The sequence below is a fragment of the Bactrocera oleae genome, chromosome 5 (genome assembly GCF_042242935.1).
Source record: "Bactrocera oleae isolate idBacOlea1 chromosome 5, idBacOlea1, whole genome shotgun sequence".
NCBI classification, from domain to species: domain Eukaryota; kingdom Metazoa; phylum Arthropoda; class Insecta; order Diptera; family Tephritidae; genus Bactrocera; species Bactrocera oleae.
In genome coordinates, this window is record NC_091539.1 from 70,799,029 (window position 1) to 70,815,663 (window position 16,635).

The following is a 16,635-nucleotide window of genomic DNA, read 5'->3' on the forward strand; positions in this document are numbered from 1 at the left end:
ATTCGCAGAAAAGTTGATATTGATTGAAACGACGAAAACCCTCAAATACCTAGGTATAAGAATGGACAACAAACTGACGTACTGGGCTCAAATTCAGCATGCTGCTAAAAAGTCAGCCAATATAACCATGTCGCTTTCAAGACTTATGGCAAACATCGGAGGTCCGCTTGCAAGCAGAAGGAAACTGCTCATGGACATAACTCAGTCAGTGCTATTATATGGTAGTGAACTGTGGGCCGATACATTAAATGTGAAACATAGACGGAAAGTAGTTGCTAAGGTGCAGAGAACAGCAGCCCTGAGAGTCGCCTCGGCTTACCGCACTGTATCCGAATCCGCAGTGCTAGTGATAAGCTGCGTAATCCCAATAGATCTACTCGCAAAGGAGAGAAGACAACTCTGGTTATGCAAAAAAAATGAAACGGAAATACACATGCAAACAAGACAACAAGCAAGGAAGCAAACACTCGAATTTTGGCAAGATCGGTGGACAAGGGAGCGTAAAGGGAGATGGACCGCCAATTTGATCAAAGATATAGAGATATGGCACAGTAGAAAACATGGCGAGGTGAACTACTACCTAACACAGATGCTTTCCGGCCACGGATATTTTCGAAAATACCTGTATAACATGGGTAAAGCCGAGAGCCCTGCATGTATTTACGGAGACGAACCACTCGATGATGCAAACCATACCTTCTTTAAGTGCCATCGATGGAATGAAGCTCGAAGAACTCTAGAGAACAAAGTTGGAGAACTAAACACGGAAAACCTAATAGCGAAAATGATAGCTAGCGGCGAAAACTGGAAACAAATTGCCTCATACGTGGAACATGTACTACGCATCAAGAAAAGGGACATGGACGCGGACCCTTCGAACAATCCCACTCAATAGAAGATAGTCAGCCTGATGCTGGCTACAAACCAGTAGGCATCCCTGGACGCAGAGAGAGTAGAAACTGACCCGATATGGGTCCATCTTGGAAACCTTGCTCTGAAGTAATGCGAAAGCGGTCCCGGGGCAAGGTAAAAATCCATGATAGAAGGGGGGAGTGTTTTAGTGGGTACACCACTCACGTAGGATGACGATCCCTATATGGTGCGAAGGCATTTTAAACCCTCCTTACAGCCTAAAAAAAAAAAAAAAAAAAATATTGATCCGGCAAGTATTTTCGCAGATATCAGCGTATTTTTAAGGAGTTTTTAAATTAATGTAAACGACTCCCAAAATTTCAAACGCGGTTTTCTGGAAACACTGTCGGTGCGGAAAATTTCTCCGAAACAGCTGGACCGATGGACTTGAAATTGACTCCCATAGAGAAGTTCACCAATGAGAGCGAGCACCTTATATGAGTAGATCGACCATTTGCTCGCATGCCCAACCAATAAAATTTGCAGATATCAATATGAAAATTAAAACTAAAACGGCCTTTAAAGATAATATTAAATGAAATTGTATACTCAACAATCAATTTCTCTAATTAAACGAACGACACACTGATACCATTATTTTTATATAATACCCGATTTAAATCCAATTTTGAAGCAGTAAATCATGACAAAAATTTTAATATCAATTACCACCGAAATTCAAGTAATCCATAACTTCCATCCGCTACATAACGGACAATGGCAGAAACGAAAACTTTATTCATTTTCTTAATCATACCAACGGCATACCGGGCTGAGTGAAAGGGGCAAAGAAATTGCGAGCGCACAAAACTTAACTGAACTCTGCAACGACAACAACAATGGCGAACAATTATCAATGCAGCTTTGAAAGGAATAGTTTCGTAAGACGCAACTGAAACCATTTCTACGCGCTTTTTAAACGGCTTCAGGCACTGGAGCAACAGAACCTCTGAATCCTTCCGCACTCGCCGGCAAAACTGGCGTGGTGAAAATGATTGCCAATGATTAAGAGAAAACTCAATATCCTTTAGATGGTTTCGCAGCGCAGCAGTTAAATTATGCAAATGCATCAGCAGTTTTGAAGATGGCGTCAATTCTCGGCGTTCAGCGTCCTGAGGAATCAGCGAGTAGTTTAGCAAAAGTTTTATACGTGCGCGGCCTGAGGGAGTCACCACAAGCCGGCGTGTATTGTGGTTGGCATAGTTTTGAAGAATTCTTAAGCAAAGCATTTGACATTGCTTTAGTATTAAAGGCATCCAATAATTGCTTAACTAAGCGAGAGAGTTCAATGAATGATAAAAAGCTGTCAAGGATGTTAAAGCTGCGAGGAGAGTGAATAAGTGAAGTTTTAGATTAGAAATAATATATAGCCAAATTTTAAGATCATTATTACCAAATCGGTTTGCTTATGGAACAGTTTCGGAATGCGGAATCGGTTAGATTATAGAAGAACCTGCAAAAAATGATTCGTACTTTAATGAAAAAATGTATTACGGCGATAAAGCAAAGTCAGGAGTTATTGCATAAAAATTTCTCAAACCAAATAATTTGCGCCGGTCAAGCTTTACTTAAACTTTTGCTAAGCTAATACTAATTCTTAAAAAATTAAGTGATAAATGAAATAAGCGAATCTTAATGGTAAACTCTTTGCAGTAGCTTACTTTTCAGCGCCTAAGTGAGCATTCTTTTACTCTCCAAACATTTGGTCTATGAGCCTTTGCTTTTGATATCTTATGGCAATCGTATAACACCAATACTGATTCAGCAAAGTTATATATAATATATTCAACACTAGTTTGCCAAAAGCTGCAGAGCTTTTAATTACCAAACTTTCTGTGCATACCAATTAATTAAAATACAGCCTTCCTGCGCTTCCATAGGCCTACAACGCGTTAGTGTCTTGAATTTCTGAACTTTATTTAAAATTTTTGGCAATAAGAAGTGCGGCAGGCGTTCAGCTGCTAATGACCCATCGCATGTCATAATTTCCGTTGCTCGTCGAAACTTTTGCAAGCTCTCAGCCAAGAAACTTAAACAAACTTAACGATTTTTCTGATAAAACTAAAGTCCACCGACCTGTTTGCTGCTCCTTTGCTGCCAATTTATGCGCAGCGACCCGAAGTGAAAGGTGAGCATAGTCTTTGAGTTTCGCACTTGCGTAATTAGCGACGACCGAGTGGATCTCCCTAAAATGGTGGGCGCTGCATAAGGCATGGCAAAGTAATTAGCGTCAGCCAGTTGTTACTGCGAAGCTTTAAAAACTTCTGTAACTGGAAATTTTAATAAAATTTGTAAATTGTGGCAAGCAGAGTATTACATGAATTTTTTTTTTAAATATTAATTTATGGAAATACTCCTTCGTGCAGCACTATTTTGCTATTCGATTTGATATTGCTTTATCTGAAAAATTGTGTGTTTTAATTTTTAATGTGCTATATAATTACTTAGGTTAATATGCACACTCTTCATTCTTATTTCTAAATAGATAAAGTAAATAATCTTGTTGTTTCAAACTGAATTCATCGTTTAGTCGGAGTTCACTTAAATAGTTGCAATATGTTTAAAACACTCAAAAGGGGGTAGTCACCATTTTCGAAACATATCTAATTATATTTTAAACTTAGATTTATTAATAAATATAAAATAAATCTAAAAAAATTATTCGTGGTTATTTGAGATAAAAATTGGTTTGCATATAATAACACAGTTCTCAAATAAAAGCGATTGGCACTATTTCGAAAATGGTTGCCACATATTCAGAAAATTTAATTTAATTGTTTGATTAATTACATACATATGTATACAAAACATCATTAAAATATGGGTGTAAATCGGCAAAGGTTTGATAATTAATAGGGTTGTCACGTAATTAGAAATAAATTTAACTGTAGTTACTCGAGTGATATAACTGGTGTATAGCTATATAAATAGATGCCAATTGGAAGAGGTTCGAAATATTTTAAATATGGTTGCCACCTACTGCAAATAAATTGTCACCTTCAAGGAAAAAAATATTCCTAAGAGGGTCAACTGGCACTCTTATGAATTTAGCTTGTGTATGCAGTGTTCAGAAATCTTGAATGAAAATCTGCTATTTAGCAAATTTTTGGATGGAGAAAAAAAGGTTGCATTCAACATTTACACATTCAATGTGAGTATAACTTGAGAAAAGCTCATATCTAGTATCTACATTTGTTTAAAAGTTCAGATCTTGAGAATCCACAGACACTATGGGTCCGAATGTGTATCTAAAGATTTAAAAATTATTATCAAATACTGTACATATTTTTTATTATTCTCGGAAATTTTATTGTCACAAACATTGATTTGGAAGTAATCTAATTTAAATGTAAATATGTTAATCATAGGTTTTAAAAAAATAAAAAATGTTGCTTTCGTATATAAAACATTCTCAACTACATAGATATATATGTATATGATACCCTTTTACCTTTTTATCAAAACCAAAAACACAAACTTTGACTCTACACTGCGGTTGTTCCACAACGTGTTCAACGGCAACACTTGTTACCGCCATTGTTGGCTAACTGTAACTTTCAACGTGCTCGCAGCAGTCGGTCAACCGGCGGCAACTGCAATGCGCAGGAAATTGTGCAGCGAGAATCGAAAGTTGGGCACGGATATTGGCAATGTGTGACTGTGGCAGTCAAAAGCCAGAAGGGAAGGGGCAGTGGTGCAGGACGAAGTAAGGAGTGGAATTTTAATATACAATGGTTTTATGCTCACACACACACACGCATATGTGGGTACCAATCTATGAAAAAGTTGTTATGCATGTGTATGTGTGTGTGTGCATGTCCATGTATTTTAATTTTGCATTCTTGTTTTTAGCACTCGCTTCGCGCGTGTTTACCTTTGGCGGACAATCTAGGTTATGAGAACAGGAAGGTGAACTTGTCAAATATGCAAAGTGAGCAATCGATTGTGGATATTGGATATTGACTGGCTTCATTTCGCGCGCCGATTGAGGTGAGTGTACGGCACGCCGTGTTTTCAGCACGGTGTAACGGTTGTATTAATTTGCAATGAACTCGTAAGCTTGTGTTTGTATCTGTTTCTTGATTGTTAGCCTCCTGCGGGTCTAAAAAAGATTTAAAGTATTCAAAGCCGTACATATTATTATACTTTTGCTTTATTTATTTATTTATTAATGAATTTTTTCCAAAAAGGCTTCGTCGCTATTTAAATACGATTTTATAATGCGAAATTGAGTAGATTAGTTTTGAAAAGTAACTGATATATACTACCAACTTATTTACTTAAAAATTAATTAACTTGTAAATATGATTTTTGCTCATTTCGCTCCGACACCCGTATTTGCAATGCAACCCTGTAAAATCTTATCTAAATCTAAATCTACCTTTACAAAGATAGTTTGCGGTCGAAAAGTTCAAAATTTTGGTCTTTGAAACAAAAATTATTTTCCGTTTCGTTTGCAAAGAATTTTCGATAAACAAAATTAATTAAGTTAATCCGCTTTCCCCCTTAGATCTCAGCTAATTGGCCTATTTGAACAAGATATAAAAATTCATCCAGCTCTTACTTCCGAAATAAAAAGTCAATATGCAAATAATTTACCACAAACTAACAAATATATGCAAACACTCATTCAGGCCATCAATTGATTTGAAGTCCCTTGAATAAATTTAATTCATACGTCATTATTCATGCAGATGCTGGTATGTTAATTAAATTAGTCGTTGGGATATTAAATTTATTGAATAAAATACATTAGAGTGCAATTAATTAATTTTTGAAAATTGGAGTAATTGAAATGAAAAGAAATGAGGCAAGGTTAAAAACCTAACAACTCAAGTTTATTATTTCAATACTTTGGATATATGTACATAGTATTTCCCTTAATTCCGGTTGGAGCGTTGGACCAAAATTGATTTCAGCATTCCAGTGTTTTCAGAAAAATGGGTGTTTAGCCCAAGTTTACTAGTTTGTTGGTAGAGCTGCTACCTTTGGCTACGAACCTGCCATAAAAATATAAACTTTTATAACGTGCGACGCTTGTTCCAAGACAGACGCCCGCTGTAGCCGTCACTATTGTGTGACCTCCCTCGCAGAAGGTGTAAATTGTTTCAGCTTCGGTACTCATCTTCGACTTTACCGATTTAGAAGGCCTGCCAGTAGCTAAGCTACCGCTGGCGGCAGTATAACAAGATAACAAACCTCGAGGAGGACTTTGTATAATATAGCAAAGCGGTCGCGTGTCTTCCAGTAATGTGGAACTTTGGAGCATCTGGCAAAACTAATCTAAATTGGTTTAACTCAAATGTATTGTATATAAATATTGTAGCTCAGGTTTCAACAAAACCCATAATCAAATTTAATTAGTAATTTAGCAAATCTTAATATTAATTGCTATGCAATTTTTCAAAATTGTAAGAAGTACCCGTAGCGAGAAAATTTTGACCTCAAAATTTTTTATATTATACCTCTAACATATTTAAAAAAAATTCTGAAATTTTCAGAGGTGTGTTCTTTTTCGTTTCAAAGATATAAATTTTTGAATTTGAAATGTTGAAAAAATAAAAAAAAATTATTTCGCCGAAATTCAATTGACTTTTTATAACAAAATTTAAAACCAAGAAACTTATTATACATACATACATCTTACCATATATGTACCAAAGTTTCTCGGAATCTTGATTATTTCGCACAAATTAATACTTAATCTATCACGTTTAGTTTTAACTTTTACAAATGTATTTCACTACGTAAATGCGTTATGTTGCAAGAATATATTAACCAAGTTTATAAAAAATATTTAGAACTTTTAACTTCAACTGATATTTTACACATACTAAACTATACAAAAATACAATTGGCGTCCAATCTACGCTCCATAAAAAAATTCTGTTGTCAACAAAGCAAGCGTCTGGCATGTAAATGGTTCCAGTCAGCTTATCACCTGCGCACACTTTGCGATTCACACCTTCGCAGAAGCATTAACTGAAGTGTTTATTTGTATGGCAATTTCGCGTACATTGGCGTGTGGCTTTGGAGCGTCTGCTAGTACCTTTGAGAGAAAATAAAAGAAGCAGGACAGTAACCGTTAGCTCGTAGTCAGAACAGGAAACTACGTGCGCCAGTCAAACACAAGTTGAAAGGTGTTGTTGACAAACAGAAAACTTGTGAATGCAATGAACTCCAAGAGGACGTGTGGGATCAACACTGATTTATCTATAAAGAGCAAAAAGGAATTTGAAATTTTTTGCTTGAATGTCAATGGAGTACTTAGTGAAATTATCAGCGCTCTCTGAAGATAATTTGAGATTAATTTGATAATGTGTTGTTATGACATAAAAATGGAAATCCGCTTAAAATGTTCTTTACCGTTACAGAAGTTAAACATTTAGCTTAATTAATTAAATTGATAATACTCTTAAGCTTATGTGCAACATGTTGCCAATGGCATTTAATATGTTTATGCATTTAATTTTGAATGAGCAGAAGTTGACTCTCAGCACATTTATAATTCAATATGCCCAAGGCATCCTAATTTGGTACACTTAAAGGTAAAAGTACATTGATGAGGTAAAATTTAGGTATTTAAGTAATTAATATTAAGTGGCATAAGTGATTGTGCATTGCATGTAAGTATATACAATATGTACATATATTGTGTATCTACAGGAGTGTTTTGAAAAGACTGTACTTTTGCGATTAAAGGCGTAAATACAATTCCGGTGAGAATATTTTATTTTTATATAATTTACTTAAAAATATTTGCTTTATGTAGGTTGAAAAATATTCACTAAATCAGTACTTATATAATATTTTGGAATTATTATTATAATTATATTTTTCAAATTGTTGGCATCTCTACGCAAAAATTTCTTCTACGAAAAGCTTTTCTAATCTGTTAAATAGCTGTTTATAATAAAATATAATGCTTCTATTTCCACAATTTAATGACCCTGGTTAAAAGGAGTTGTTGACAGGAGTCAGCTCTTCTCAAAAATACTTTCAATTTTTAAAGTTCGATACGGATATTGTACTTTTATTATTTTAATAATTATATTGAATTAAAATTCTTAACAGGTGGCATGCAACTGCAATTTTTCTTATGTTTTAAAGTTTTAGAACATATGGTAACATTCTATTTAATTAGTTTTAAAATAACCTAGCATTCCATTACCAAAAAATATTAACGAGCTCAAGTCGGTGCAGTCTTTTCTTTACGGTGCTACATATTATGACAAACGCATGTACTTATATGTATGTTAGTAGGCCTCTGAAAGTATTTACCATTTCTCCATTTGATGTTTGCTCTAAAAGTGCTCAGAGTTCATTTCAGAAAATTTCAGTGATTTTTGCTTTTGCTTTAGGCTTATGGTATAATCCCAGGAATTTGTTATGATTTATTGCTGTTCATTTTGAACTCTCTGTTGTGGCACTTAACGTCGACTACGCATACAAGCCTTAAGGAAAATAACTCTAGGAATATTTTGCCTGCCAAAACTTGTTGCTGGAATCTCAAATCTCCCATTTATGCTTAGACGGCTGTTTTCACTTACATGGAGACGGTTGAAGTTTTACATATGAGTTTCTTAGCAAAGTGAAGCAAATGTGTAGAAAAAGACTATGCAACGTCTGAATATATATGAGATGGTGATGACATAATGAAAGCGATATTTCAGAAAAAACAAATAGCTTACAAAATTATGTTTGTGCTGTTAAAATATCATTTTTAAATATAGTTTTTAAACCAACAAACTCGGGAGATTACATTGTCAAGGTCTAATGGTCTTAATACTACATAAAGGAGCTATGGGTTGAATGGATTTATAATTGTATTTAGAAAGGATTGAGTAGCTCTTTGCAACTAAGCTTATCAAGAACTTAAGGAGATACATAAGAAGTTATTGTTGGTATCACAACGATCTTATAATAAAAGCTGTAGACATTTCCAGTAAAAAATGCCTAACTTGACCTTAGTAGGGCCTCTTTAATATACTGAAAGACTTCTTTAATATTAGTTTTAAGCTGCTTATTCTTTGTGTTAAAACATAAACATAAGGAGAATAAAGTACACCACCGACCGACAGCAGCCGAAAGCTATAAAACAACAGAAATGTTTCGTATTTGCGCGTTCTTTTATATCCGCGATATATTTAACTTGTAAATAATATTTAGTGTGGCTCTTCTCTCTCATGATTCCTTACTATTGCTGCGCTTCTCTTTGGCCTTCTTTTTTACTCGATTTTTTCGCAGAATACCGTTATATTGTGCATTAACTTGGAGCGAACAACGATTTCATAAGACGTAAGACGAAAGTGCGCAGTGAAGGTCATTGAAGCGAAAGCGTGAAGAAAGCAATGAAGTGCATTTGGTTGAGTTCATTTATGAGCAAGTTCGCAGGAGCCAGCTGGCAGGTGCTGGATGCAGGATGTAAGATGCACTCAGCCGGTAGTATGTGAGGCAAGACCCCTGAATTGTGTTAAACCACGCTTGGGGTAATAAAAGGATGAAGACCGAAAAAAGAGATGGACAACAAAAACGGGATAGCGGTACATTTCCCTCCACAGTGCAGTTTTCGTTGCTTTATTTAAAGCTAAGTAACAGCTTGTTAGCGTTGCTGGTAGCCGTTGAGAAGTAATGTGCGCGACTATAGACCAAAAAGTGAATATTGAGAAGAATCATTCATTATTTGCAGATCATTTGTGTTAAAATATTTTCCTTAAAGCTCACTCGGAGTGGAATAAATTAAATAATATGCTTATTTTTTCTTTCCTGGATCTACGTCTTAAGCAAAATAACTTTTGCTTACTTCTCATTAATATGAATTTGTCTGGTTGACAAAAGAAGCTAAATCCAAATAGCTGAGCATGTAATCTAATAAAGAACTCTGATTTTGTAATATCTTCCACTTGAAAGCTTTCCCACAGCACATCAACGCACAATAAATTGCTTAACCCAAATTTTTATACCCATTTTCTGTTCGCTTTACATTGAACGTAGAGAAAAGATGTTCGTGGTTCTTCCTGAATTTGAATTACATAAAGTTTTAGAGTTTTTTTATATACTGATTATAGTGGTACTTTAACATCAATATGATTTCTGTAGTGCGATTAGTCTATTGGTTCAAAATAGGACTCGATTTTTCTCTTGAAGTCAGCGACTAACGAAAGGTAACTGATAACCTTGCTATATAATACCAGCAAACATTTATTATAATACAAGTAGTAAACTATATCTGAACTGCTCTGCCAGTCTCAAAACGCACACATAATAAGCCCAGTATTTAGAAAATATAATATATTCTACTATATAAACACAGTTTTCACCTATGAAGCTCTGAGAATGGTAAAAGTCCGACCTGATATGATATCGGGGCGCAGCCTTTGATGACCTTTAGTTTTCTACGCTAACATGCGAATATATGTATGTACATATGTGTGTATTCGTAATTTATAACAAAGTGCGTGCCACGCAAAAAATCTGCTGCTCCAGGAAAATGACAATGTGGCTCCAATTTATTTGTTTTTCTTCTCTAAAAAAATAACAAAAACAAATAACGCTTACAGAAATGAAATGAAAAGCTGGTAAAGTAATGACATGAGAATATTAGTTGGACAAAAGGAAAGAAGAATATGAAATTTATTATGAACTAAAAAAGGAGACAAAAGCAATCGTAAATGCGAGGAATATAAAACGCTTCATTTAATAGCAAACAGCAGGACATAAACAGCACACAGACATGTTTACATAAACAGTCTCATATGCACTCGTACACATATAAATAAGCACTCAACTGCTTAGACAACTAGTTGGGAGCGAACAACGTTTGTTACTCGCACCCTTTCCTTTTTAGAGAAGTTGTCTACGAATATGTGAACACAAGTAAATCTAATTGAAAATTTTTGGTCTGTAATATTGGTTAGGCTGTAAGGAAGAGGGACACATAAAAAAGAAGTGATGAAAGCGAAAGTAATATGCATAATAGGAAGTAAAGCAGTTCCCCTTGACTCTCGTCAATATCTTGCTATTAAAGCGTAACGATTTTTCTGCATACATTTATATTCCAGGCGGCCTTCATTAACAAATATAGCGATATTTTTTATAGGTATTTGTATGTAAATATATATATTTATAAATGTATTAATATTTAAATATAATATCTTATATTATCAATAAGTGATCGGTATAGCTGGATACTATAAGAATTAATTTAAAATTAGGAATTTTTTTTTAGTTTATGTCTATATATATATATATAATATGAGCCATAGAACCACACTCATTAAAGTGGTGAAAATAAAAAAATTTACTAAAAAAAAAAAATTAATAATAAAGTGAAACCAAATATTAACTTACAGTTAAAATGTAATATGTTTAAAAAACTAAAACAAAAATTCCGAATTTTAAATTAATTCTTATAGTATCCAGCTATACCGATAACTATTTGAAAATATTTTTTTAAAGCGTTGCCACCTACTAAAATTTCATTATTTTTTCAAAATAACTGGAATACAGCAACATTTGTATTTCAGCAATATATTGGTTAGCGCATTTTTCAGCAACTATGTGGGGATGTTTGCACGAAATGCTAATGCTAAGTGTATATAGTAATCAATTTTTACAGTTATCGTAAGGGAACTAACGGATTTAAACTAACAAATTTTTCTTGCAAGCAAATTTTTTCTCTAATATAGGTTTATTTGATATGTTATATATATGTATTTAAAAACTGAATCTAATGCCTCTATAATTTCGAAAAGTGTGTGAGTTTCCAGTGTGCGCTTTTGTAATTTTACCTTTCTCTGCCATTCTGCAGCTGCACATCCTGCAAAGCATGAAAATTACCCTATTTAATGTCACGTGCCCTCAATTTTAGTTTGAAATATGAGCAAAATATTTTAATTTTATTGGCATACCCACCATTAAGGTACAACGTTGAACAACAAAATTTGCAACAACCACAACTGGTGCAACTGCTCGTACAAGCAGGCACATTCGTTATAAACCATAACACACCTCTGAGGTAAGGGCTGGGTGGCTTTAAAATTTTGAAATATTTCAGAATTTTAGTGCAAGAGAAATAAATGGAATTTAATTTGGGTCAAAAATTTAGCAAAATGCTTGTTAGGATAAATATAAACTATTATAAAATATCTTTCATTATGTCTTCATAAACTCTCGATTTAACACAAGCAAAGGTGTGACACACTACGCAAGCTCATATGCTGGAATGTATGTAAGCAAATAATAATTTGTTTTGGCTTTTATGTCGTGTACTAGGATGCATTAAGCAATTATTAATGAATTTGTAGTCTTGGAACAGCAGTGGAGTTGGCAGGCATGCATTTATACATGTATGGTATATAGTATATAAAAGTGTTGTTAAATTTTAAATTATTTTGACCCAGATTTTGAACATAAATGAGTGTAGTTCTTGTTCAAAAATCGAATACTAACCCAAAACTTACAGTGAAATTTTTTATATTGTATCATTTTCAAATTAAGTGTATTCGCAATAAACCAAAGAAAATTGAGTAAAGCTGGACTAAAAAATAATTAAAAAGATAATGAAAAACTGAAGAGTATTGAGAATGCTGATGGTGGATGGTTGCCAGTTTGTCGAGTCAGAAAAGTCAACCAAATAAAATTTTTATGATTTTAGTAATAGTTTAAAATGCGGTTGAAAATAGTTTTGAGCAAGGTTGCCATCTGTTGAATTTTTTGTATTCAATTAAATTAACTAAAAAACTCTAACTTTTTTCAACAAAATTTATTAAGATAGGAAGCACTACTGAGGACTAACACACTAGTCGGGTCTACATATCCTGCACGAAGCCAGATTTGTAACCGGACAAGAACTGTCTACTCGGCAGCATTCCTCAATATGATTTATGGTATGCATTTTACTACTACAACAGCAACAACTCCGTTCAGTCTTCAGTATTATATCTCAAGAAGAATATACTTCGCTTCTTGTAGAGTGCGAAAATTAAAAAACAAAAAAATCAAATTTGCAAATCTTTGAAATCAAGAAAGCCTTGTGCCATTAAATAAATATAGACCGTTATCCCTCGCCACTTCTCTTTTATATTTGAGTTTTGCTCTGTTTAAAAATATTTCAAAATATTTTGTACGAATTTACAAAAAAAAATATAAAAAAATGTTCTTTAAAGTAAAGCTTTAGATGAATATGCTTTCCACAACAACAATAAAACAGACCTTGAATTTTCGCAGTAGAAACTTAGCATAAAGTCGGCTTGTGGCTTTACAACCAGCTTCTAGGCCGCCATTTCCCTCCTCACTTTAAATCTGCCACAAGTTCATTTTCGATGTTTTTTCTAGAAAAAGTGTGCTCAAGTCAACCGCATTAGTGGCGTTGCGCTCTTTCCGATGTGTCCTTCATGCGTTTATTGTCCTTTTTGCATCATTTTCGTTACGTTGCAACGGGCTGCCATGACTTTAGCCGCAAACGGCTGCGGCAGCGATTGCACATTTCGCCTGCATTACGGCGCATAATAATTTCGATACACACATAAACGCAAGCGGTGTGTACGCTTCATCTATGCACTCCCTTCAACACACACAGACACACACACACCTGCATCACACCATGAACTCAACAGAAGTCGCTGCTTACTAGTTGACTGCAACTTTGGTATTTTTGCTGTTGTTGTTTGTTGGTATTTTGGTTGTTTTTGCCTCTTGCTTTTGGTTCCGTTCTTTGCCACTGTCAACATTATTCCGCGCTGTTGCTTGGCCAAATTCGTTTAATGGCTGTGTCCTTCGCCGGCACATTTTGGCATCTTCCTTAGCTTTGCCCACATTCTCAGCTAGAACAAAGATGGCTAAACTAGCAATATTTGTTGTTTCACTTTGCGTTGTTTTGTCTCTTGCAGTGAATGTCTACATTCTTTGCATTGACCTCATTAGAATACTACTTGCAACGGTGGAGCTCAGCGCATAGCAAACAAGCAGGGAGAGCAAAAGATATGTGTCTTTATAAGTTCGCTTATTTGTTAATAAACATATGATTGTTCAGTTGCATGTCCTTGACTCAACTTATATGTAAGTGAATCTATTTGAGCACACAGGGGAATGAAGGATTTAATTCGACACTTTATTAATTTGTCTTTGGTGCGATTTTAAAATATTTTATTCATATCTATTGAAATTATATATTTTTAGATAACATATTCATTTATATACATATAATATTTGCAAGGATAAACTTTAAAGTGAATAGTTCAGTGATGGCCTTGGAACTGTAATGTAAATTCCTTATAGTTTTCGGCTTAAACACTTGATTTTTGTTTTATGTCATACATTTACTTGTACGAGTAGTCAGAATGACTTTTCAGCTTTAAAAGTACTCGTATCGATGTCAGGTGTATTACTTTAGATTTGGCAAAAATTTCTAGAATAGGAATTCCTAACTGATAAATAGTTATATGGGAGCTAGGATAAATTTGCACCCCATTTTGACTACTTTAGGCACAAAAATACACTGCTATTAGAAAAAGACGCTCATTCAATCTTAGTAAGATAACAAGTTGGCCGATATATGTGGAAAACTTGAAAGTCACTATTTACACGAAATTTGATGCAGATATATTCATTGGCGCTTGATTGATTCATTGATCAGATGAAATTAAAATTGTGTTATAAAAGTAGGCGTGGTTATGTACCAAACATGGTTGCGATTGGTTAAGTAGATGCTAAGTTATATGATTTCATCTAAAGGTAAGCGGTGTCATACCCATCGTTCAATTTTTATACTGCCTAATATTAAACCCTCAATACCATCTCGTGTGTAAGATTAAATGTCTCTGACGCATTTATTTATTGAGTTATCGCACTTTTAGTAGTTTATTAAGCAAGCGGTTTATAGGGAGTAGGCGAGTAGTGGTTTGGATAGTGGATATATACATTAAACGGACAGATAGTCAACCGGATTTCATTTCATCTCGTCATCCTGATCATTTATGTACTCGTATATATGTAAAATCTTATATCAAACTCGATTAGTTTTGTAGCAACATGTTGCGCGAGTTTAAAAACGCATATTATTTTACCAATAATTCAATTCATTTATGTTACGCTTCACCTCAGCGCACTTCTAAACGCATTTTAAGCATATGACTTTTATACTAATGGAACTCAACCACCAAATAATTTAATGGCATCATATTGCAACACGAATGGCAATTTGCACAATTATTGCATTTGTATGTATGGTTTGCTGTTAGTGTACACTTGTTTATACGTTAGCTTTGTCAGATAGATCTAATACATGCATACATTTCAACGCTAGATTGCATCCAGAGATTCCAATAAAATTGTTGGTCAAATCTAGAAGGAAGGGCTAAATTTGTTTATAGCCGTTTTTATTTTTTTTATCGTCCCAATATCTAAATTTTAAGTTAACACCAGTTACGGAAATCAGGAACCGTTATCACTCATTTCTGGTACCGAAATATTATGCGAGGCATAAAGTCAAGCTAACAAAATGAAATATTTATAATAAGTAAACAGTGATTTTAAAAACTTTATTATATAAATGATTATGTCTACTCCCTTTAATTCAAATATTTCACATATGCACCGATACATGCGGTAAAAAGTTAATCGGAGGTAGAAAAGTTTATTAAAATAGTTCAAATAGGGCGCCTAAGAATACTGTCACGCCCATTTTTTAGTTTTGGCTTATGTGGAACTGCTGGGTTAGAATTTCAATTAAATTCATATATTTTGGAGGAAAAATCATATTAAAACAAAGGTAAATCAATATATCTCAGAATGAGCCATATTTCGCAATAACTGAAGAGAAACTTCTGTTACTTTTTAACATCTGCTCTAGAACTTTTCAATTTACAGAGGTTCTAGCAACAAGTAGAAGAAGTTGTGTACAATATGTTTCACACAAAATGATTTCGAATTAAAACTTGTATCACGATCCAAGAGCCAAACTATACGATTTCCGCTGTGTTTTTAACGCTCTGATCGTTAAAAAAAGCAGACTGTCAGCGAACTCTCAATGCAATAATATGCGGCCTTACGCTCTTACCTTTATGTGTTTCTATTGTAACTATTTATAATTTGCATCATCCGAAATTTGTCAACCGAAACACCGAACAGTGACGCGCTCTTAAACCAGTGGCTGTGTCAAATACTTAATTAAAATTCTGTTGCGCATTTTTGCGGTTTTTAAACTATTTTATAGCGAAATTAAATGTGTCACAATTTATTTAATAAGTGTGAAATTATTTGATTTTAATTATGCGCTGCGCTTAGCATAAGCCACAACCAAACACGCATTAAAACGCGCTTATCGAAAGAGGCCACACAAATAGCCACCTGAAAAAGCAACAAAAATGTGAAAAATTATCATTGAAAAACTGATTGCAGCAACAAATGAGACGAATATTTCATTTTTATTGCCAAACATATACTTGCATACACACGTGTACAGTAATGGAAGTGTCTACATATGCGACTTTATATTCTCGTGTCAAAATTTCAGAAATGTGCTTGACAAATGGCAGTAAAACTGCAGCGGCCAACAACCGGAAGTAAAAGTTGACGTATGACAAGCGGGGCAAATGGCAAAAAAATACAGCTGCATGCATGTAACTGTAAATGCGAGGTAGACTTGCAGTAGCTTGTTTAGGGTAGAGCAAGTATTTTTGAAGCCCAGCAGGGAAAGCGGTCATAGGTAATATGGCAAATACT